The sequence below is a fragment of the Xyrauchen texanus genome, chromosome 11 (assembly GCF_025860055.1).
Source record: "Xyrauchen texanus isolate HMW12.3.18 chromosome 11, RBS_HiC_50CHRs, whole genome shotgun sequence".
NCBI classification, from domain to species: Eukaryota; Metazoa; Chordata; class Actinopteri; order Cypriniformes; family Catostomidae; genus Xyrauchen; species Xyrauchen texanus.
In genome coordinates this window covers 16,284,024-16,305,589 of record NC_068286.1, presented here as the reverse complement: position 1 = coordinate 16,305,589, position 21,566 = coordinate 16,284,024, and the positions used below count along the sequence as shown (strand labels likewise).

The following is a 21,566-nucleotide window of genomic DNA, read 5'->3' as shown; positions in this document are numbered from 1 at the left end:
TAAAATTCCAGTTGGGTTGTTAATTTACAAATAATGTCTGTAATTTTACAGAGTTTTGAATGTAACAACAAAAAAAACCCCCAGAAAACTACTGTAAAGTTTTAGAGTTATTTTTTTAACAGTGTAGCTATTGAAAGATTGGAAAAACTTTCTCCTTTCGCCTGCATGCTTTTCATGCATTAGTTAGTCATGGTGTGAAGATTGTAAACAGTTTATTAAATACTTTTGAGTAAATTTTGGCCCTGTTCAGCAGATGCTATTACTAATATAGATATAAAACTTGTATGATGATGCTAATTAGTCATGGTTTTATTTACTTCCAGGTTGTGCTGTTTGCAGCGCAACCAAATCAACTGGCATCCTCACAGAAAAAAGCCTCAGCTTTCCTTTATTGTTAATAATAGTTGCAACTTGCAGTCTTAAATGTGCATTGCGCAAAAATGCAGTCTTTCAGAATGCTCTCAATTACATGTAGATGCATAACGTATACATTAGTGAGTGTGGTGGTGCTTACGGGGTGTCGCTCTGGGACGGGTGAGTATGAGACTGGGAGGGAATGATTTCTCTCCACTTCTGACGGTCATAAAAGCTGCCTCGCGTGCCAGGAGTGATTTAAATTGGACCCCTAGTAATGCTTCTTCTACACAATGTCGAAGTGAGCGACAGACGGGGAACGTCTAGGTTACGGATGTAACCTCCGTTCCTTGATGTCCTCCCGGCCATGTCGCTGAACCGAGCCACTGTTGCGGCCGAACCTCATTATCGGCTCCTCAGAAAAATCCTGAATGAAACAGACGCATTTCCTCCCTTTATACCCGTATGCCGGGGGCGGAACATGCAAATTCTGTCTGCCAATTTCTTCTTTTCGCATAGATCAGAGATGCGAAAGGCTCTAAAGAGAGACCCCTAGTGTCGCTTCTTCGACACAATGTCTCGTTCCCTCCATCAGGGAATGGAGGTTACATCCGTAACCTAGACATTCATCATTTATAAATCGCTTTGATGCTGCGGATAAAATCAATTACAAAATGAGTAAATGCAAATTAAATTTCTTTCTCCAGCAGGGTACCTCATCTCAGGAGGGAAAATGGTTAGTGGCTAGGCCTCTGTAGCCACCCCGCTGTAAACATCCCTAATGTGATTTGGTTTTTTGAACGTATCTTGTAGATAATGATGATGATTGCTTTGCATTGTTTTTGTCATACCGAATGCGGTAATCTGGCAGCAAGTCCGCCTGCTGTCTACGTGTACCTTTTTGATTACTGTCTTTACAGTAACTGACTGTCATAAATAACTCCACCCTGAGAAATATTCATGGGAGTACAATACTTGTTTTATGGTCAAAGCTGTTCAACTTTGTCCTACCCAGAAGTGGAACACAGACCACACCTATTTGAATGAAACAACATTCTCAAGCAAAAATTCAAAGCAGTATAACAATTTGTGTGTAGCGAGGACAAGTTGGTTGTTGTGAACAAATGCAGATACCATTTGCTATAAATACAACCCTGAACAAATAGAAAACCGTCAGCTTGAGTCACCAAGAGACTAACAAAAAGGTAGGGTTTTTTATACAATTTTATACCACATTTGCCATAACAGCAGTTAACAATTTCACCAGTAGAACACTGATATTGATAAAATGTTGATTCAAAATTTTTTAAAACATGATTTATTGCTGCAAATCACTATAATCCCATTTCTAAAGGTTATTTACAAACTAATATAGAATAAATTATTTTTCTTCCTAATCATTATTGAATTCTCATTTTATTGAATTCAACATTTTTATTGAGTACAGTGCATAGAGGTACTATTGTAGTTTAACAGTTTTACTTGCATTATCGGACTGTACAATATAATGTAAAAATAATAAAGTCTTTAGTACTCGTGTCAGCCATATATATTTAATTTCACCTTTTAAATTGATAAGTGTAGTGTAACACAAATATTAATTGTAGACAAAACACGTGAATAATCATATTAAATATACTGGTAACTGGTATCCATGGAGTTGTTGTTTTAAAGGTTTTATTAGTAAATAGCAAATCACTCTAGAACTGACACACAATGTCCTAAAGAAGAACTCACCAATTTCAACACCAATTCCTGTGACGTCAAACACAGAAGCATGACAGTTGTTAAAAAATGTAACCAGTAGAACGCTGACATTGATAAAATGTTTATTTGAAAACGTGATTTATTTATGGAAATCACTTTAATCAGGTTTGTAAAGGTTATTAATATTATTTACAGAGTGTTAGAGGAAAAATTTTGGTCTGTGAATAGATAATTTGTTTACAAATTTATCACACAGTTTCCTGAGGCTAATCACGATTTATCGCAGTTAAATTATGATACATTTAACAACAAACATAAAAAAATCATCATAAATATAGTTACTTCATATTTTGTCTCAAAGAACTTACAATAAATTGGTTATTCATCATTTATTTTAATTATTTAAATGTGTACATATAAATTTTTTATTTATTTATTTTTGGCATATAGATTTAATTAGACACATTTTTACTGGCATTAATCTTTGATACAAGTATCTTTACATGCCATAAAATCATCGGACATGTTGTAATTGTTATGTATACCTTGTCTTGTCTCTCTGTTGCCCTTTGTTTGTCATTTTTGTCACTTTTGTAGTTCCTTAGTTTTCACTTTTGTCACCCTTGTAGCTCCATAGTGTCCTTGTTAGCTTTCGTGTTCTCTGTTCATTGTTTTCACCTGCCCTCGTTAATTTGCCATTGGTTTCTGTTTATTACCCTGTCATCTTGTTCGAGTTCTGTTTGTTCATTGGCTCCCATTTTCCCATGTTCATGTATTTTAACCCGGTTGTTTTCACTCCCTGCTGTCAATCATTGAATGTTGTTAAGCCTGGTATGTGTTCCCTGCCCGAGTTCTCAGTTTTGTTTCTTCGTGTTTAAGTTTCCTGTTTTCCCATTGTGGGTTTTTCCTTTGTTTTTATTTGTTTGTTTGAATAAAGTTAAGTTGCATTTGGATCCACTCTCCTCGTCTGCCTTCGCTGCCTCATTCGTTACATAACGATTGACCAAAATTATGGATCCAGCGGCATTCTTTGTGGAGCTGACGCGGACGGATTTAACCATCCGTGAGTACTCTCACTTCTTCTCCTGCGTGGCCGTCCTCACCGGTTGGGATGACAACCTTCTGAAGGAAGTCTACAGGATCGGAGTACCCAAACACCGACATCACGATCTGCCAGAGGCCGGAGATTGCACCTGGCAGGAGTATGTGGAGCTCATTGTGGAGAGATATGCGACTGAGGAACCACCTCTCTCAATCCCGGGAGCGGCCTCAGAACTTGTAACACCAACCCCACCTGTCAGCGAGCAAACTCCCATGCCAGTCGCATTCCCAGCACCCACACGGTCTACTTCATCGACCCGGAGGAGGAAGAGAAGACGGGCTTCCGCCTCCCAGCCCGCTCCAGCCACGGTCAGCGAGCCTGAGCCCTCGTCAGCCACGGTCAACGAGCCTGAGCCCTCGTCAGCCACGGTCAACAAGCCTGAGCCCTCGTCAGCCCCGGTCAGCGAGCCAGAGCCCGCATCACCCACGGTCAACCAGCCAGAGCCATTAGCCCCCGATGTCAGTGTGCCAGTGCCTGTAGCCTCGACAGTCCCTGAGCCAGCGCCTGTAGCCTCGACCGTCCCAGTGCCAGTAGCCATGACCGTCCAAGAGCCAGTGCCAGTAGCCATGACCGTCCAAGAGCCAGCGCCAGTGGTCGTGCCCGCCCAAGAGTCAGCGCCTCCCGAGCCTCCCAGGGCTCCGCTTCTCCAGTCTCTCGAGTCTTCCAGGGCTCCTCCTCCCGAGCCTCCCAGGGCTCCGCCTCTCAAGTCTCCCAGGGCTCCTCCTCCCGAGCCTCCTAGGGCTCCGCCTCTCCAGTCTCTCGAGTCTTCCAGGGCTCCGCCTCTCAAGTCTCTCGAGCCTCAAGGCTCTGCCCCTCAAGTCTCTCGAGCCTCCCGAGCCTCCTACGGCTCCGCTCCCAGAGACTCCAGAACCTTCTAGAGCTCCGCCTCCCGAGCCTCCTACGGCTCCGCCTCCCAAGCCTCCTACGGCTCCGCCTCCCGAGCCTCCTACGGCTCTGCCCCCCGAGACTCCCGAACCTTCCTCAGCTCCCCCTCCTGAGCCTTCCTCAGTTCCGTCTCCTGAGCCTCCCTCGGCTCCACCTCCAGAGCCTTCCAGGCCTCCACCTCTAGAGCCTCCTACGGCGCCACCTCCATCGGCTCCGCAGCCAGAGCCTTCCGGGTCTCCGCCTCTAGAGCCTCCTGTGGCGCCACCTCCCTCTGCTCCGCCCCTGAGCCTCCCATGGCTCCGCCCCCTGAGCCTCCCTCAGCTCCGCCTCCTGAGCCTCCCGCAGCTCCGCCTCCTGAGCCTCCAGAGCTTCCCTCAGCTCCGCCTCCTACGGCTTCTCCGCCCCCCAAGGCTCCAAGGCCTCCCCCGGCTACGCCTTCTACGGCTCCGCCCCCCGGACCGTTCCCTATCCTGCGGCCACCTCCCAGGTCCCCCAAGCCAACCCACATCCCGTGGTCAACTTCCTGGCCCCCAGGACTGGCCCCTGTCCTTCAACTGCCTCCCAGGCCCCCCAAACCAGTCTTCGCCCAGTGGCCTTCTCCCAGACCTCCTGAACCGGCCCCTTTCCCTTGTCTGCCCCTCGTTGCCCCCTGGACTGCCTGTCTGCCCCTCGTTGCCCCCTGGACTGCCTTCTTGCTTTCGTGCCCCCCCTGGTCTGCCCGTCTGCTCCTGGTGCCTTCTTTTATTTGTTTCTTTTTATTATTTAGGATCGTCTGGAATCCGATCCTTTGAGGGGGGGCTCTGTTATGTATACCTTGTCTTGTCTCTCTGTTGCCCTTTGTTTGTCATTTTTGTCACTTTTGTAGTTCCTTAGTTTTCACTTTTGTCACCCTTGTAGCTCCATAGTGTCCTTGTTAGCTTTCGTGTTCTCTGTTCATTGTTTTCACCTGCCCTCGTTAGTTTGCCATTGGTTTCTGTTTATTACCCTGTCATCTTGTTTGAGTTCTGTTTGTTCATTGACTCCCATTTTCCCATGTTCATGTATTTTAACCCGGTTGTTTTCACTCCCTGCTGTCAATCGTTGAATGTTGTTAAGCCTGGTATGTGTTCCCTGCCCGAGTTCTCAGTTTTTTTTCTTCGTGTTTAAGTTTCCTGTTTTCCCATTGTGGGTTTTTCCTTTGTGTTTATTTGTTTGTTTGAATAAAGTTAAGTTGCATTTGGATCCACTCTCCTTGTCTGCCTTCGCTGCCTCATTCGTTACAGTAATAAAAATTTGCAATTGGAAGCAGCTTGCTAAATGGCCAGTTCCTTCTCAGTCTCTATTGCACAGACACTGGGTCTCTCTTTCGCAGTTTCACTTTTGACAGTGGTTCAGACGACAGTAGTTCTGCATTTACAGGCGATGCAAAGATATAGGAAGCTTCCCGAATCTCTCACTCGCCTGATTTTACACTTGTAAAATACACTACTCCTGAGCCTCCAGAGCTTCCCTCAGCTCCGCCTCCTACGGCTTCTCCGCCCCCCAAGGCTCCAAGGCCTCCCCCAGCTACGCCTTCTACGGCTCCGCCCCCCGGACCGTTCCCTATCCTGCGGCCACCTCCCAGGTCCCCCAAGCCAACCCACATCCCGTGGTCAACTTCCTGGCCCCCAGGACTGGCCCCTGTCCTTCAACTGCCTCCCAGGCCCCCCAAACCAGTCTTCGCCCAGTGGCCTTCTCCCAGACCTCCTGAACCGGCCCCTTTCCCTTGTCTGCCCCTCGTTGCCCCCTGGACTGCCTGTCTGCCCCTCGTTGCCCCCTGGACTGCCTTCTTGCTCTCGTGCCCCCCCTGGTCTGCCCGTCTGCTCCTGGTGCCTTCTTTTATTTGTTTCTTTTTATTATTTAGGATCATCTGGAATCCGATCCTTTGAGGGGGGGCTCTGTTATGTATACCTTGTCTTGTCTCTCTGTTGCCCTTTGTTTGTCATTTTTGTCACTTTTGTAGTTCCTTAGTTTTCACTTTTGTCACCCTTGTAGCTCCATAGTGTCCTTGTTAGCTTTCGTGTTCTCTGTTCATTGTTTTCACCTGCCCTCGTTAGTTTGCCATTGGTTTCTGTTTATTACCCTGTCATCTTGTTTGAGTTCTGTTTGTTCATTGACTCCCATTTTCCCATGTTCATGTATTTTAACCCGGTTGTTTTCACTCCCTGCTGTCAATCGTTGAATGTTGTTAAGCCTGGTATGTGTTCCCTGCCCGAGTTCTCAGTTTTTTTCTTCGTGTTTAAGTTTCCTGTTTTCCCATTGTGGGTTTTTCCTTTGTGTTTATTTGTTTGTTTGAATAAAGTTAAGTTGCATTTGGATCCACTCTCCTTGTCTGCCTTCGCTGCCTCATTCGTTACAGTAATAAAAATTTGCAATTGGAAGCAGCTTGCTAAATGGCCAGTTCCTTCTCAGTCTCTATTGCACAGACACTGGGTCTCTCTTTCGCAGTTTCACTTTTGACAGTGGTTCAGACGACAGTAGTTCTGCATTTACAGGCGATGCAAAGATATAGGAAGCTTCCCGAATCTCTCACTCGCCTGATTTTACACTTGCAGGTGAAGTCTCCATTCTCTGTGCAGTAAATACATTTGCGTGTTTTATGCCAAGTAGTCTGGACATGGGTTGCATGTAATGAATAAGTGTGCACTGCTCCACACAATTAGTTTCCTTTCTGTGCTAGGATGTGCAGTTGAGTCAAGAGTGTATCTCCTAAAAATTTATATATGCCAATTTTAGGCACAGAAAGTGGGGAAAAAGATTTGTGAATTTTTGCCCTTTGAACAAAAGTGCCTGGGTTTGATCCTGGCAGGCAGCAGATGCCCTAATCCCACCCCCATCCTAATCTGAGCCTGGTGTAAATCAGAGTAACTTGCCAAGAACAACTCAAGACACCTTTCTCCCATTATGTTAACTTTCTGAAAGTAAAAAAAAAAAAAAAAGATACTGTATTAATTACATAAAAAAAATATATTAATCACACAAATTAACGCATTCAATTTCCCAGCCCTATTTTTATTTATTAGGCATCTCTGGAATGGTTGGGAGGATGGGCAGGGTTCCCTGGGTTTGTAGGAATTAAAACCCCAAGTTTAACGTGTGTTTGGGACTGTCAGCACAATGTTGCAAATGTCACAGTTAATAGACAATTGTAACTATTACAGTATACCAGCGACATGTTGTTCCTTCAAAAATGTGTATTAATTTCAAATAAACCACATACAGGCCATTTTATTACACATCCTTATCACGTAGGAATGCTTTGTATTCATAATGACAGTAAAATCCTTTTTTTTAGGCATATTATTTTAAAAATAATCTTTTTTATTAAAAATAAAAATAAATAAATCCATTTATGTTGTTAACATTTTTTCAGAAATCAGTTTTAGCTTGAACTGTCAGGTCAGAACTCTAGTAGTATTAAAGTAATTTGATATGCAATATTTATACAATGCACAGTAGTGTCTATGGATTTGTAAAATACAGTGATTCCCATCACTTATACAGGGCTCAACGCTAAGGATTTTTTCTACTGGCCTGGTCGGGCCAGTGCTTCAGATTTTTACTGTCCGTGCTGAAATTTTCACTGGCCCCAACACAGAAATGATAAACAGCTGTTTTTACCATCATGGCTTTAAAAATGTGTCTGAAGCACTGATCTATATATATAACTGGATTGCTCATAGAATTCTACACTGCCAGCAGTAGGTCAAGCTACCGGAAGTGCTCTGGCAGCCATTTTACTATTCCCTACCAACAGAGGGCATGTGCGGCGTTTAACCGCGAAACAACACTCAATTAAGGATATGGCAAAAGTGCCCACAGGTTGTAATTTATACAGACTATGTACCTATTAAGCACAAATTAGTCGTTATCCCCATGTAGAGTGGGCATAACGATCATAATCTTTAATAATCAACATTACAATTCCAACACCAAAGTGTGTTAATACCCTTTATAAAGCAAAAGTATCAAATAGCGACATCTGCAGATTGTTACAGGATGCAAAGATTGTTACAAGATGCATTCATAGTTTAAACCTGTTGATGCTCACTGTTCATAATGCTGACAAATTATATATCTGCATAATTTGCCAACATTATTAAAAATGTTTTACTAGATTTTAGTAAATGTAAGTTACTCAAATGTTAAATGTTACTCATTTAAGCAAAGTTCATATGCAGTATGTGTATATATATATATATATATATATACACATACATATATACACACACATAAATTAATTTACCTTTACTTGATGGAATTATCCATTTGCATTTATTTCTGGAATATGTACCAGCTTGCGAGCATTTAATTATTTCAACAATCCCCTGATCTTTTAAATCATAATCAGAAATAATTTTACTGACATATGCACACTCAAGGAAATCATACATATTTATTTGTTCAATAACAAAAGTTCCTCAGCTCCCCCTCCTGAGTTCCATGTACACACAAAAATTTACTTAAACTGTACAATACAATATACATTTTTATATATGTGGGGACAAATCTGCTAATGGATTTAACAACAATCCCACATTATTCAGCTTTCAAAAGAATGGTAGCAATACAAGCCATCAGAGCTAGTGGCAGCTGTTTTCCACCGGACAGTGACACTGGAGGCAACATCTTCTGATATGCTGGCATTTCAGCCTGAAACAGAAGAAGCAGAGAAAAACATCACTGTAAGTCTTCCCAGCTTGTCCATGTTCAAAGAGGCTGTGGTGGGGTACATAGCAGGCATTGAAGTTAAAACAACTATGAAGAAGATTCTGTGCACTACTTGATTATCAGCACTCAGTGTCGAGAGCTCTTCCCAAGATGAACTCACTGATCGACATAAAGTCCTGAGGAGGATTTATAAGACCGTCCTCCTGTCAGACAGCGTCCTGAATGTCTGCAAGACAGCTGAGAAGGTTCTGGAACTCCATGGTGGTTCTGCATTCAAGGAACTTGAGGCACACATGTTCAACCTAGAACAATAAAATCACATCTTCATACTCAAAGTGCATTGCAGAAAGCTGCACAAACATCAGGCTTCACTTCATTGCCAAGGAAACGTGCTGCATCACAATCCAAACGGCTTAGGAAAACTCAAGCTTGTACTGCAAAAAAGAAGAAGAAAGAAAAGTTTGATATAAAAATCAGGGGCCAGTTGCACCAGCTATACGCAAGTCTAAAATTAGCCTAGTTGTGGTGTAAATGGGCACTAAGTCACAATTTACGCACTACAAAATTTTTGGAGCGTTGCACCATTAAACTTCGGTAGGACGTAACCCTACGAATAAACTAAATATTTACGGAAGACTCCGTCCAGATGTAACTGATGGAATAAAAACGCAGACTGATATTTTATGACATAAATGAGCTCATGTTTTGCATGACAGGCATCAATCATTTCGATATGCATTATGATGTTAACATTTAGGAGAGAGAAAAAAACCTTACTTTTAAGTGTCTCTTCAGCATGAAACCCTTCATACAGTGCAGTTTTCAAGATGTGTTGCACGGTGTCAAGTTTCAACACACAGGCATGTGATCAGCAAAGGAAAAAGGATCAGCAAAAAATGAAGGCTGCAACCCCAGCTAACCGAACCCCCCATTTCTCATTTGGCCACACAAAATACGAATCATTGTAATTGCTCAATTTTGATTGCCAATTTTAGTTTTATCAGTAAATTTTGTGCTGTCTGCATTAATCCGCATGTAATAATAGTATTTAAAATGCAGCATTTTGCAGTTTTAGTACATTTAGTAGACACTTTCAACCCTCTACGATCATGTTGGAGAAAGAAGCATCATTGGCTAATATATTTTTGTTTTTACTCGCCAGTTTTGATGACATGTAAGCATAATATAACAAAAAAAATATATTAAGCAAACTGAGTGGGACACTTCATATATATATTCACGCAATATAGTATATTGCAATTTTTTTTATCTTTTTCTTTGTGATTTTTATATTATTTAAAAGTATATAAAAGTATAAAATCTAAATATTTTATACAAATATAAAAGTATAACATTTAAATTGAAAATAATATTTGATCAAAATATGTCTCTCAAGAGAGCTGCTCTTGTGTTGTCCGCAGTGACAGTTACGTGAGCAAACAAGGTTTGAACATCAGCCGTAACAAAATCAAATTGAAGTTCATTGTTTTTAATACTTCTTTGTACAAATATGAAGGTTGCAGGTAAACGACATATTATGTGACTACGCATCACTTAACGGAGAATTTACGACTTACTAGTAAAGACTTGCCTTAAGAACAGGTGGCACAACCAAATTAAGTACCGTCTTGGTTACAAACTAACAAGTAGATACTAAACCCTTAGTGTGAACTTTATACCCCAATTTACGTAAGACTTTACGCACAGCTATTTACTCAACCTCATGTCCTTCCAAACCTGTATGACTTATTCTGTGGAACACAAAAGATGACATTTTAAAGGATGTTTTTGTCCATATAATGAAAATCGATGGTGACCAAAACGTCTCGGGTTACATGTGTAAACCTTGTTCCCTGAAAAAAGCGGAACGAGATGCTGCGCTTTGCTAAGCGCTTTTGGGAACAATCCTGCATTGTGACCCGCTCTGAATATGTGTGTAACACGTCAATGAACATTGACCTGAATTTATAGCCTCGGCTGGTGAGATCCTTAGATGCCAGGCTATAAATAGACACGTCACCAGCGTGTCGTCAGAAATCTTTTTCTGAATAGCAGTCCTTGGACGTCCCAGTGCGTCAAAGAAGCGCTACCCAAGCCGAAATGGCGGCCACATAAACACAGAGTAGCGGGGCATATGCCTGCTGACAGTTTTTCCTGCAGAAAGTCCAGAACTGAAACAATTTGGCAGTTGACTGGATCTGCACCATGTGAACTGCACCACTTTTCGAAGACACCCCATTTATTGGTGTAGATTCTTCTGGTAGAGGGAGCCCTAGCACTAAGAATGGTCTCGATAACCTCAGGTGACAGCCCTGTGTCCCTCAGTTGGTACCCTTCAGGGGCCAAACATGAAGTTGCCACAATTCGAGCTGGGGATGTAATATCGTCCCCTGCGCCTGAGACAGAAGGTCCCTCCTGTCCGGATTCGCCCAAGGCGAGCCGTCGAGGAGAGATATTAGCTCCGAGAACATACCCTGTTCGGCCAGCGTGGCGCTATCAGTAAGAGGCAGGACCCTTGCTGGCGAACTCTGGCCAAGACTCCCGGGAGCAGAGAAACCGGGGAAAAACGCATACAGACGCATTCAGGGCCATGTATGCACCATCACGTCCGGGGTGAGGAGACATTGCACTGTTCATAGAGGCGAAGAGGTCCTCTTCTACCCCGTAAAATCTCACCCAGATTTGTTCCAATACCTAGGGGTGGAGTTTCTACTCACCCGTCGGTATTTTCTGTCTGGACAGTAAATCTACTCCAACATACAGGCATCCAGGGATATAAACTGCCCTGAGTGACAGGAGCTTGCCCTGGGCCCCAAGGAGAATCCGACGTGCCAGAAATTTAGCTGACGTGAACATGGACCTCCTTGATGGTTTATGTAAGAGACTATCGAGACGCAGCTAGAGTGGGACCCAAGGTAAGAAACCGGGGTCTGAACCACATAGCAAGGGAACGAAGCATGCGGCGCATAACCCTTATTAGCCCTAGGGGACTGGCCCTTGGATGAAATCCCCTGGCTTTTAGCCACAGCTGAAACTGTCTCATATGGAGCAGGCCCAAAGGGATCACCATGGACGCAGATGCCATGAGACCTGATACTGGTGAACAGTGCAACCTTGACCTAGCCAGAGTTTGCTCAGGGTGATCTGAATGGATGTGATACGAGCGTGAGACAACTGTGCTCGCATCGTGATCCAATTCCATATAATCCCCAGATAGGTCATTCCCCGGGTGGGAGAGAGAATGCTCTTTGACATTGAGTCTCAGACCCGGAGAAACCAGAGAGCTAAGACAATATCCCTGTGCTGAACTGCCAGTTCTTGGAGCTGCGCTAAGATCAGCCAGTCGTCTATGTAATTCAGAATGCGGATGCCCAGGAGTCGCGAAGGAGCCAGTGCTGCATCCATGCATTTCGTGAATGTGCGGGGTGATAGGGCTAGGCCGAATAGAAGAACCCGATACTGGAAGGCTTCGTCCTCGAAAGCGAACCTCAGGAACTTCCTGTGCTGTGGCAGAATTCCAATATGGAAATATGCATCCATGAGATTGATCGTGATCAGCCAATCGTAATGTTGGATCTGAGACACGACCGTTTTGACAGTTAGCATCTTGAACTTGAACACACTGACCGAGCGGTTCAAGCCTCAAAGATCTAAAATAGGATGCAAAGTATATAAAATATTTTATGACCTTGAGGTCCTGCTTCGGGGGCTGCTGAGGGCGAGGAGCCTGTCTCCAGTCTTTACGAGGGGGAGCACGACTCGCCACGCTCTGGTTGGCCGACGGCCCCGCCCCCGAGTGCGGTGAGGAAAAAACTGCCCGAAGGCTTCCTCGTGGCTTTTCGACTCCAGGAATCTGGAGATAACCGTATTCATGGCGTCTCCGCAGAGACCGGAAGGCGAAACCAGGGCATCGAGTGGGAAAACTCTGTCCTTGTCCTTGATGCCCTAAAAGTTAAGCCATAAATGCCTCTCCGTGCTGACTAAAGCAGACATAGGCGGACCAATGGCACGGGCTGTCTGCTTGGTCGCACAGAGAGATAAATCTGTGGCCCGAAGAAGTTCAGAAAAGGCTTCTTCGTCGAGCGTTGCACCCACACTCAGGTCTTTCAGTAGGTCAGCCTGGTACGCCTGTAACACAGCCATGGTGTGCAGCGCAGCACCAGCCTGACCTGCCGCTTGATAAGCCCTCCCCACTAGCATGGAGGTAGTCCTGCATGGCTTAGTGGGGAGAGCAGGTTTCTTGAGTAATGATGCCGAACCCGATGAGAGATAGCCCGCAAGCGTCTCTTCGACCGGCGGCATCATTGAATACCCCCGTGTCTCAGCACCCACGATAGTCGAGTATAAAGACGTCGAGGGTACGTGAACAGGGGAAGTATATGGGTTCCTCCATGAGTGAGAAAGCTCATCTAATAGGGACTAATATAGCGTTCCTTTTTTATTATTATTATTATTATATTTGTTTTAATTATTTTTATAGATTTTTTTGGCCACCAGACAGAAATCTGTCTTATAGTTTGGAGCGTTTGGGGGTCTCTTGTTCGCGTGGCCAGTCTAGCTGTAGTTTGGCCACAGCCCGAGTAACCACCTCGAGTAATTTCTCAGCCGCTTTATTATTATGCGAGAAATGTGCAGAGGTTCAGCGCCCCCTCGTGAAACGAAGAGGCTCCGATGCGCGCTTCAGCTGACTCCCGAAAGTAAGCGAGGCGAGCGCGAAGCATTTCGCCCCAAAAGTAGGTTGCAATGCGCGCACTCGCCCTGCCCCAACGCGAGAGCAGCATGCTCTTCCCCCAAACAAACAAAACAAAATTGATGCGTGTCCCTGACAGTCATAGAACGTTGACAGGGAAACACGCATCGTTTGTTTTGCTTCTCCGACATTTTTCCACCTTTTTCTTTTGTATTATATATATATATATATATATATATATATATATATATATATATATACATACACACACACACACACACACACACACACACACATACACTCACCTAAAGGATTATTAGGAACACCATACTAATACTGTGTTTGACCCCCTTTCGCCTTCAGAACTGCCTTAATTCTCACGTGGCATTGATTCAACAAGGTGCTGAAAGCATTCTTTAGAAATGTTGGCCCATATTGATAGGATAGCATCTTGCAGTTGATGGAGATTTGTGGGATGCACATCCAGGGCATGAAGCTCCCGTTCCACCACATCCCAAAGATGCTCTATTGGGTTGAGATCTGGTGACTGTGGGGGCCATTTTAGTACAGTGGACTCATTGTCATGTTCAAGAAACCAATTTGAAATTATTCGAGCTTTGTGACATGGTGCATTATCCTGCTGGAAGTAGCCATCAGAGGATGGGTACATGGTGGCCATAAAGGGATGGACATGGTCAGAAACAATGATCAGGTAGTCCGTGGCATTTAAACGATGCCCAATTGGCACTAAGGGGCCTAAAGTGTACCAAGAAAACATCCCTCACACCATTACACCAAGGTCCTCGCGTGTTTTTCTCTACACCGCGGGTCTCACGATCACAAGCGGCCAGTTTTGGATCATCAAACAGAGGGAATTGCTATATACCAGAGATCGGTCACACTCACGCTCACACAATCAAAGATACTTCAGTATAGCCCCATGGAATTGCATACACTTGAATGTAACTTAACGTTTTCTTCAGTAGAGGTCACGGCCACTATTACAGATGTAAGTTGACCAACATAACTTCTCTTGTAATAGCTTTGGATTGGCCATGTCGCGGTTTCCCACGTACACTTATCTGGAGAAACATCCAATTAAAACAGAGGTAAGACACACCCGAATTTAGATTGGTCAAGCAGCGTTTGCTGTTCTAAACGGAAATTCCCTTTTTGTCTTTGCAAACCAAGTACACTTGAATCGATGCCAAATATTAGTCGTCACTAATCTGACGCAGACTTGCGGTAACATACGAATCGTTTAATCTGTTTGGGAAACACAATGTCAGTGTAACCCGCACAAGAAGAGACAGTCACAATGTAAGTCAAACTGCGTTTTTATTGCAGGCAGGCAAAAGTACAATCAAGGGGCAAATCCAGTGAAGCGTTGTCGAGGGAAGCGTAGGGTCAAAAGCCGGGGAATCAAGGAGAGTAAAGGGGGGCAAATCCGGGAGAGTAGTCGAGGGGAGCGAGGGTCAAAGCTGGGGTAAACAGGATGTATATATAAACAAGACGGGGACTAGAGGGAGCTAAAGACAGGGGAATTTGAGGAGTTGGCAAGCTAAGGGGGGTTAATCAAGAGGAGTGCAAAACTAGGCGAGACTAGCGTGGGGCAAAGATGCGGGAAACTAAACACAATAACCAACGGGTATCAAACAAATGTGCTGTGATATAAATAGGGGAACTAACGAGCGGTGCAGGTGTAACGAATGAGGGAGTGATTGAGATGAGTGTAGGTGAAACCAATGTGCAGGAGATGGGAAGCGCGTGAGTGCAGTTGGTCATAATGTTCTGGCGCGAGCATTAGAGCCAGAGAGGGGTGTGTGGGATTGAGAGAGTGAGCTCGATCGAGGGGCGCGAGCGTGTAAGCTCGCGGAGTGAGTGTGTGTGTGTGCTCGGTGAAGCGGGGATGGGCAGAGGAGGGGGGTTCGTGACAGTACTCCCCCCTCTGAATAGGACGGCTCCTGACGGCCGCGCTCGGCTGCGAGGAGCGCGAGGGAACAGAACGAGCGTGTGAGCTCGCGGGGACAGAATGAGCGTGTGAGCTCGGGGGACAGAACGTGCGTGTGAGCTCGAGGGGACAGAACGAGCGTGTGAGCTCGGGGGGGGGTAGAACGAGCGTGTGAGCTCGCGGGGGGCAGAACGAACAAAAGGGAAATGAAACAGTCCAAGGGGGTCAATGGGCAGTTCAAGGCAAGGTCAGGGGGAACATAGTGGACAGGCGGGTGGTCGGGAGATCTAAGGGGCAGCCATAGGGCAGAGACTGGGTCAGGAGGTCTAGAAGGTGACTGGAGGACAGGGACTGGGTCCGGGGGGCCTGGAAGGTGACCACCGGAGAACAGGGATTGGGTCCGGGGGTCTGGAAGGTGACCACCGGACAGGAACAGGGTCCGGAGGCCAGGGAAGAGGCCACAGGACAGGTAGAGGGTCAGGAAGTCCGGGCTGAGCCGTGAAAGGCGGAGCCGTCAGAGGTGGCACCGTAGGTGGCTCTGGAGGTGGGGTCCTGGAAGGCTCCGGAGGTGGAGCCGACGGAGGCTTTAGGGGCGAAGGCCTGGAAGGCTCTGGAGGTGGAGCCGGAGGAGGCTTTAGGGGCGAAGGCCTGGAAGGCTCTGGAAGTGGAGCCGAAGGAGGCTTTAGGGGCGAAGGCCTGGAAGGCTCTGGAGGTGGAGCCGGAGGAGGCTTTAGGGGCGAAGGCCTGGAAGGCTCTGGAGGTGGAGCCGGAGGAGGCTTTAGGGGCGAAGGCCTAGAAGGCTCTGGAGGTGGAGCCAAGGGGGCCCTTAGGGGCGAAGGCCTGGAAGGCTCTGGAAGTGGAGCCAAAGGAGGCTTTAGGGGCGAAGGCCTGGAAGGCTCAGGAGGCAGAGCCGAGGGAGGTGACGCCGTGGGAGGTGGCGCCGTAGAAGGCTCCAGGAGCGAAGCCCTGGTAGGCTCTGGAGGCAGAGCCGGGGGAGGTGGTGCCGTAGGAGGCTTGGGGGGCGGAGCCGCAGGAGGCTCGGGAGGCAAATATCTAGAAGGCTCTGGAGTCTTAGGGAGCAGAGCCGCAGGAGGCTCGGGTGGTGGAGCCGTGGAAGGCTCGAGAGGCGGAGCCCTAGGAAGCTCTGGAGTCTTTGGGAGCAGAGCCATGAGAGGCTCGGGAGGTGGAGCCGTAGGAGGCTCGGGTGGTGGAGCCGTGGAAGGCTCGAGAGGCGGAGCCCTAGGAAGCTCTGGAGTCTTTGGGAGCAGAGCCATGAGAGGCTCGGGAGGTGGAGCCGTAGGAGGCTCTGGAGGGGGAGCCGTAGGAGGCTCGGGAGGCAGCGCCATAGGAGCCTCTAGTGGCCGAGCCCTGGAAGGCTCGAGAGGCTTGAGGGGGGGAGCCATGAAAGACTCGAGAGACGAAGCCCTGAGAGGCTTGAGAGGCGGAGCCCTGGGAGGCTCGAGAGGCTTAGCTCTGGAAAGCTCGGAAGGCGGAGCTCTGGAAAGCTCGGAAGGCGGAGCTCTGGAAAGCTCGGAGGGCGGAGCTCTGGAAAGCTCGGAGGGCGGAGCTCTGGAAAGCTCAGGAAGCTCGGAAGGCGGAGCTCTAGGAGGCTCGGAAGGCGGAGCTCTGGAAAGCTCGGAGGACGGAGCTCTAGAAAGCTCAGGAAGCTCGGAAGGCGGAGCTCTGGAAAGCTCAGGAGGCTCGGAAGGTGGAGCTCTAGGAGGCTCGGAAGGTGGAGCTCTAGGAGGCTCGGAAGGTGGAGCTCTAGGAGGCTCGGAAGGTGGAGCTCTGGAAAGCTCGGAAGGCTCGGGAGGCGGAGCTCTGGAAAGCTCGGAAGGCGGAGCTCTGGAAAGCTCGGGAGGCTCGGACGGTGGGGCTCTAGGAAGCTCGGAAGGTGGAGCTCTAGGAGGCTCGGAAGGTGGAGCTCTGGAAAGCTCGGAAGGCTCGGGAGGCGGAGCTCTGGAAAGCTCGGGAGGCTGAGCTCTGGAAAGCTCGGAGGGCGGAGCTCTGGGAGGCTCGTGAGGAGGAGCCCTAGGAGGCTCGAGAGGAGGAGCCCTTGGAGGCTCGAGAGGAGGAGCCCTTGGAGGCTCGAGAGGAGGAGCCCTGGGAGGCTCGAGAGGAGGAGCCCTGAGAGACTCGTGAGGCGGAGCCCGGGAGGGCTCTGAGGGGCAAGCAGAGGTCTGCAGAGCCGTGGAAGACTCTGAGGGCGGAGCAGAACCCGGCAGAGCCGTGGGAGACTCTGAGGGCGGAGCAAAACCCGGCAGAGCCATGGGAGACTCTGAGAGAACCTCTGCGGTCTTGAGCACAAGACAAGACTGGGGAGAAGGGGCCCTCTTCCTTCTCTGACGTCTTCGGCCAACAGGGGATGTGGCCATGGGGACGGTCGAGGCTCCAGGCGCTGGCTGGCTGACCGTGGCAGACATGGGCGCTGGCTCGCTGGCCTTGGCGGCATGGGCGCTGGCTCGCTGGTCGTGGCGGGCATGGGCGCTGGCTCGCTGGTCGTGGCGGCATGGGCGCTGGCTCGTTGGCCGTGGCGGGCATGGGCGCTGGCTTGTTGGCCGTGGCAGGCATGGGCGTTGACTCGCTGGCCGTGCCAGGCTTCCAGGCTGGGGCCTTAACAGGCCTCGGGACTGGGGCCGTGTCAGGCTTGGGGACTAGGGCCGTGTAAGGCTTGGGGACTAGGGCCGTGTAAGGCTTGGGGACTAGGGCCGTGTAAGGCTTGGGGACTAGGGCCGTGTAAGGCTTCAAGACGGGGGCCGTGGTAGGCTTCAAGACGGGGGCCGTGGTAGGCTTCAAGACGGTGGTAGGCTTCAAGACGGGGGCCGTGGTATGGAACGCTGGTTCAGTGTCTGCCTCCCCCACAGTAAACGAGGAACCAGCGTACAGGAGGGCGAAGTCAATAAACTGAGCCAGGTTAAGGGAGCAGCGACCACCAGGCATTAATGATGAGGTTGGCTCATTCAGTCCACATTGAAAAATGTCTTTCAGAGCCACCTCATCAAAATTCACCTGGTCAGCCAGGGCACAAAAGTCAGTTACAAAACCTCCAAGGGTTGACTCCCTGACGCTAACACCAATAGTCGGGCCGCTGGCTCCATAATGTCAAGGGCGGGTTATGCGTTACATAACCGCTGCCTTGCATAGAAAATCCTTGGTCAGCGTCCGAAGAGCCATAAAACCTCTCCGGGATGAAGAGCATACGGCGCCACGGATGCGTGGAGAGCATCGACGGGCTCAGGGGCAGACACAGGTGAGACAGGGTGAAATAAACCAGACATAGTACATACCTGCTGCCCCTGGTCAGCGAGCTTGGTCGAAGTTTCCAAATAGTAGCTCCTCGCGCTGAATGTGATGTGTATCTCCGCTCTAGTGAGCTGTGCGAATCCTTAGCGCGGGGCATTGTGACTGTCTGCGGTGGGGTTGGTTATTTTGTAACCCGCACAAGAAGAGACAGTCACAATGTAAGTCAAACTGCGTTTTTATTGCAGGCAGGCAAAAGTACAATCAAGGGGCAAATCCAGTGAAGCGTTGTCGAGGGAAGCGTAGGGTCAAAAGCCGGGGAATCAAGGAGAGTAAAGGGGGGCAAATCCGGGAGAGTAGTCGAGGGGAGCGAGGGTCAAAGCTGGGGTAAACAGGATGTATATATAAACAAGACGGGGACTAGAGGGAGCTAAAGACAGGGGAATTTGAGGAGTTGGCAAGCTAAGGGGGGTAATCAAGAGGAGTGCAAAACTAGGCGAGACTAGCGTGGGGCAAAGATGCGGGAAACTAAACACAATAACCAACGGGTATCAAACAAATGTGCTGTGATATAAATAGGGGAACTAACGAGCGGTGCAGGTGTAACGAATGAGGGAGTGATTGAGATGAGTGTAGGTGAAACCAATGTGCAGGAGATGGGAAGCGCGTGAGTGCAGGTGGTCATAATGTTCTGGCACGAGCATTAGAGCCAGAGAGGGGTGTGTGGGATTGAGAGAGTGAGCTCGATCGAGGGGCGCGAGCGTGTAAGCTCGCGGAGTGAGTGTGTCTGTGTGCTCGGTGAAGCGGGGATGGGCAGAGGAGGGGGGTTCGTGACAGTCAGAGTCAGTCAGAATCAAATCAAATGTTGACAATTTATTGACCAGGTAACATAATTAATTCATCAATTCCAATTAGACAGCGATAAGTCAAAGTTAGACATTTGAATCAAAACATAAGAAATTCGAATTGCGATCACCTGATATAAATTACACACAGTAAACTGTGTGGGCTCCTCTAACTACAGAGAACCCTGATCAATGTGTCACATTTCCTTAAATACCCAAACCATGAACAAGAGAATTTTGGGAGTGGTTAGGTTTGGTTGTCCTGGGGACATACCTCATTAACATTCAGGCAGAGATGGGGACAGACCTCCAGAATTATACAGCATTTGGCAAAGACCTTATAACTTTGTTGACATTAAGTTTTACAAACCTGGGAATAAGAGCACTGTACCAGACGCACTAAGACATTTTAAATGATTCCAAACATGTTACACTAGTTACATCATTTGTATACATCAGATATAGATTTTGTTACATACAGATAAGGAGGAGCAGTTGTTTGTGCCTAAATTGGCCTGAGGTTAGATAGAGGTCAGATGTGAGATTTGCGTTTTATTGTCCTTGCTCAGTAGGATGTGTTGACTCAGGTGAAAATGTTCTTCTGTGTGAGAGTTTTTTTATGACTTGGTTCTCGCAGAGTTCTTCGACTTTTACGACCTCTTGATGTCAGCCTTACACTCATATAATTATGGTAATTGTATTGTTAAGAATATGTTTGTATATATGATGGTTTTGTATCATACTTTCGTTTAATCCTGCAATCTGTCAAATCTAACACAACAATCAACAGGGCTTTCTGCCACCACTTATGCGCAGTAAGTGCTGACATTTTTATAAATAAGAGGATTGTCCTATAGACCTTATTCACAGTAGTGCATTGATTTTTAATGGGAATGGAAACGATGCTGATAGGGATAGACTTACCATTTCTTCAATGGCATGCATGGTGTAAAACTGTAAAAAGCTCCAATATCCCATCTGATATTCTACAACTCATGCTGTCTTGAGTATTTGTCTACTGAGTGAGTCCTTGAAAATATATTTTTTCAATGTTTTTTTTACATGGAATGATCCAAAAACTCTTTAAACTGCAGTACATCTCATCGAAGAGACTGTACGTCTATCACGCAAAGATACCACTGCTGTGAATAAGGTCAAACATGTGCTAAATAACATTTATATTTGTTTTCTTACCTTTACCAAATACTTTAACAGGTAATTAAAGGGCAGTTAATTTAAAAGTTACATTTCTGTCATCACTGCTCACCCTTAAGTCTGAATGAATTTTGAAAGCACCTTTTCGATTTCCCATATCATCATCTCTGATATGGAACAAAAAAGGAGATGTTAAGCAAAACGTTTTTTTCTCAGTCACTGCATCTTGTTTTTCATTCAGTGTAAGTGAATGGTGACTGAAACTCCCTAATATCTCCTTTTGATATCCACTGAAATAAGAAAGTCATACAGGTTTGCAACAGCATGAAAGTAAGTAAGTGATGACAATTAAAAATTTTGAGTGAAATATCTCAAATAAAACTCATCAGTTAACTTAAAAATGTTTAAAGTTGACAAGATGTATAGTAGATGTTAACAGATTAGATTATGAAAGAGAAGGTGAGGGAGAGATGCTGTGCTGCTGCTTTCCCCCTGATTGGTCTGAATAACTTGCAGCATCATGCTAGCTGCTCTGTCTTGTCTGTCCGTGTGCTGTCAGTGTCCTCTTTGCTCTGCAAAGGTTTTACTGCGTGAGAACAGTGTCAATTGCGTTGGCAGCCCTAGAACTAGAGAGATGGAGATGTGAGATATAACAGGTGTAACTCTGCAGCTGAGTAATTCTGTTAGCTTTACAATTATTGTCAAAGGTGATGTGAAACAAAGAAGTGCAACGATTTAAAAGGGATTCAAAAGACCGCTCCAACCTCGCACGCTTGCAAATTGTAACATTGACCACTTTGTCGATTACAAGCATGAGCAACAGTGTTAGAAAGTAACACCATTTGCATTCGGATTAAAGGGTTTATGAAGGTTTATACATGTGTAACATCGTAAATTCAGTAAGAATGCGCTTCCCTGCGCGTGCTCACATTAAACTCAAGCGTCAGC

The 21,566-nt window shown here is 46.8% G+C and overlaps 1 protein-coding gene across 1 annotated transcript in view; it reads left to right on the top strand.

Moving 5' to 3' along the window:
• Positions 1-1,322: 1,322 nt before the first annotated feature.
• Positions 1,323-21,566, top strand: part of LOC127651319 (sterile alpha motif domain-containing protein 9-like) — a 52,966-nt gene continuing 32,722 nt past the window's right edge. The window contains exon 1 of the mRNA XM_052137100.1: positions 1,323-1,559. The gene's annotated coding sequence lies outside the window, so the exon portion shown is untranslated. The remainder of the gene's footprint in view (positions 1,560-21,566) is intronic.